This window comes from Montipora capricornis, chromosome 11, assembly GCF_036669925.1.
Source record: "Montipora capricornis isolate CH-2021 chromosome 11, ASM3666992v2, whole genome shotgun sequence".
In the NCBI taxonomy this organism is placed as follows: domain Eukaryota; kingdom Metazoa; phylum Cnidaria; class Anthozoa; order Scleractinia; family Acroporidae; genus Montipora; species Montipora capricornis.
The window spans coordinates 20,446,772-20,449,271 of NC_090893.1; the positions used below are offsets into that span (position 1 = coordinate 20,446,772).

The following is a 2,500-nucleotide window of genomic DNA, read 5'->3' on the forward strand; positions in this document are numbered from 1 at the left end:
AAAACTTCAGCTCTTAACCAGATAAAATGCTCAAGGTCATGATGACGTCCCATGCTTGGCGGCCAGGTCCTAACACAAGATCAGTTTTTTAAAAATTATCTCGACATGGCTGGTAACAGAGAAGTGTGTCAAATACAAAGAAACAGCAATGCACTTTGCCTTGGTTTTTGAACTGTGAACAACCAAAACGATAAAAGAAGTGTGTACAAGAAGGCACGCAAGCTTAGAAAACTTAAGGCAACAAAGCGTTCACGGATAGCGAAAGTTAAAACTTACGTTCTGGCCGCCATGATGATGTATTTCTGCTATAAACCACATAACGTCTCCATACTAAACGCTATTAATTTTGATGGCACATTTGATATAAAAAAAAACCTTTATGGAACATCACAAAGCTCGCAGGCTTGGTTGTTTTAACTGTTCTTCTAAATTATTATTTATTTATTTATTATTCATTTATTAGCGGAAGCGACAATCAAGAAAAGAGAAAAAGACCCATTTTACGAATAACTACATATTGCCGGTTGTCAAAAGCGCAATAAGCCACAAGAAAGGTCCATTTTGCCACCAACATTACGCCTCGATTATGATCGAATTATAATCGAATTAAATATGAAATGGCTTCACATCAACTAATTACAGTCCCTGATTATAATTCGATTACAATTACTTCAAACAACTCCCTTGGGTTTGTCTGAAGTAATTACAATGTGTAATTGAACAGAATGGCGAGCATCACAGTGGTGGTGTGAACAGACAAAAGTTCTAATCGCTTTAGGGGGTGAAGGTTTGTATTTGTCTTCTTCTATTCTCGGAAGCTATCCTTGGTTGTTTTCTCGCCTCAAGCACATGATGGTGATGATAATCGTGGAAACCACGCAATACGGCGCCCATTTGTCTCACACTGGGAGGTTACCCTGCCTACTGTATTTGAATTTTCACAGATGTGAACAGAGCCATAATTGAATGAGTGAATGGAGTATAATGGCCTGAATTATACCTCAGTTGATCATAATCAACGTTGAGTATGAAACACGGCTTTAGAAAAAGTCAAAGTCATGATTCGTTAGTTTTTTGTTCGTAATCAGCCGAAGCTTCTTGACCAATAAAGTAGCAGCATAGAAATCACAAAGCTTCACATTATTTCTCCTACAATCCCTCAAATTAAACAGTTGAAGGCACCCATTTATGGGATGAAATGCAGTCATGTTATCTCAAATCCAAAATGCCAGGAGATACCATTCCGAGTTTGGAAGCTTTAAACTCAAATCAATTAAAAACAATGCTGCTATACATGCACTATTGTATTTTTGTACCTGCATGCTTCCTTTGAAGAATGAGGAATGCAAGAATACATGGTATTCATATGCCAATAAGTGGATGCGTATGATTCTCTAGAATCTACACTTGCAGATTTGCCTCAATTTTAATAAGCTTCAAACCCTAACCACTTATTACTTTCAATTCTTCGTTCATCCAACAGGGAAAATTGAATCATTTATATAGATCACAAGTGTATGAGAAAAGGGTGTCTTTTGCATGAATTTTCACTGTAACCCACAAACAACATAACATATAGCACAAGTTACACGTAATCACAGCTTGGTTGCATCTCGTGGGTCATACATGTACATTGTATACAATATTAAAAGCTTTCAGTAATGATGAGCAACTTACCACTGTTGGTCCAAATGGACGCTCTTCTGTGTGAGCTCAAGCAGTGGCTTTGTCAAGGGAAAGAACTCTGCAATGATGATTTGATGTGGTTAATACACTTGTCTATCAAAATTAATATCTGAATAGAATACTTTTATAAGTTTGACTGTCCTAACAAAAATCACTTTTGCCCATTGTGTGATTATGCAGGAAATGTAGATCATAACAAGTGTTATTGAAATCCAAAAAGAAAATTGGGGTAACCACGCATTTTTCAAAGATAATTCATGAATAATATTTGTAAAAAGCTTTAAAATACAAAGCAATGTATGGCATTCTTCCGCAAATTGAAGCTTAATTATCTCTCAAAAATGCATGGTTACCCCCAAGTTTCTTTTTGGATACCAAGAGTACTTACTAAGATCTACTTTCTCCGGATAGTTTTAAACCGCGCAAAAATATCACTGTATTAATAAGCATCACCGATAGGAAATCCGAGTATCTCGAGATGCGCAGAACGTATGCGCAATGACAATAGTAGGCACCGTCCTTAAGCCCACACACATCACAATGCAAACAGAGCGTCGTAACCGTGGAATACAGCTGCACTTCTTAAGAGAAACATGTACAGTAACTGTACAGTGGTGTAAAATTATTACCACCCATGGTCGTGTTCTAAGTATCTTATTCTGAAGTGGATAGTCGTAGTGGAAATAACACCCATTTTCTTGAAATGTTGTTTAGTATAATTATTCTAAAGTGAATATGCTCATGATATGCAGTAAAATGGCTTAAATATTGAAGTATAGAAATGGCCAAGTAAGTGGATACACAAATACGCAAT

The 2,500-nt window shown here is 36.6% G+C and overlaps 1 long non-coding RNA gene across 2 annotated transcripts in view; it reads right to left on the reverse strand.

Annotated features, from left to right (window-relative positions):
• Positions 1 to 2,500, reverse strand: part of LOC138024411 (uncharacterized) — a 79,420-nt gene that overhangs the window by 54,275 nt on the left and 22,645 nt on the right. Inside the window, exon 7 of one of the 2 annotated variants that reach the window (XR_011126989.1) lies at positions 1,678 to 1,744. This is a non-coding gene — a long non-coding RNA (uncharacterized lncRNA). Of the gene's footprint in view, positions 1 to 1,558; positions 1,745 to 2,500 lie in introns of those variants that run through there. The other variant, XR_011126988.1, reaches the window with a different exon arrangement.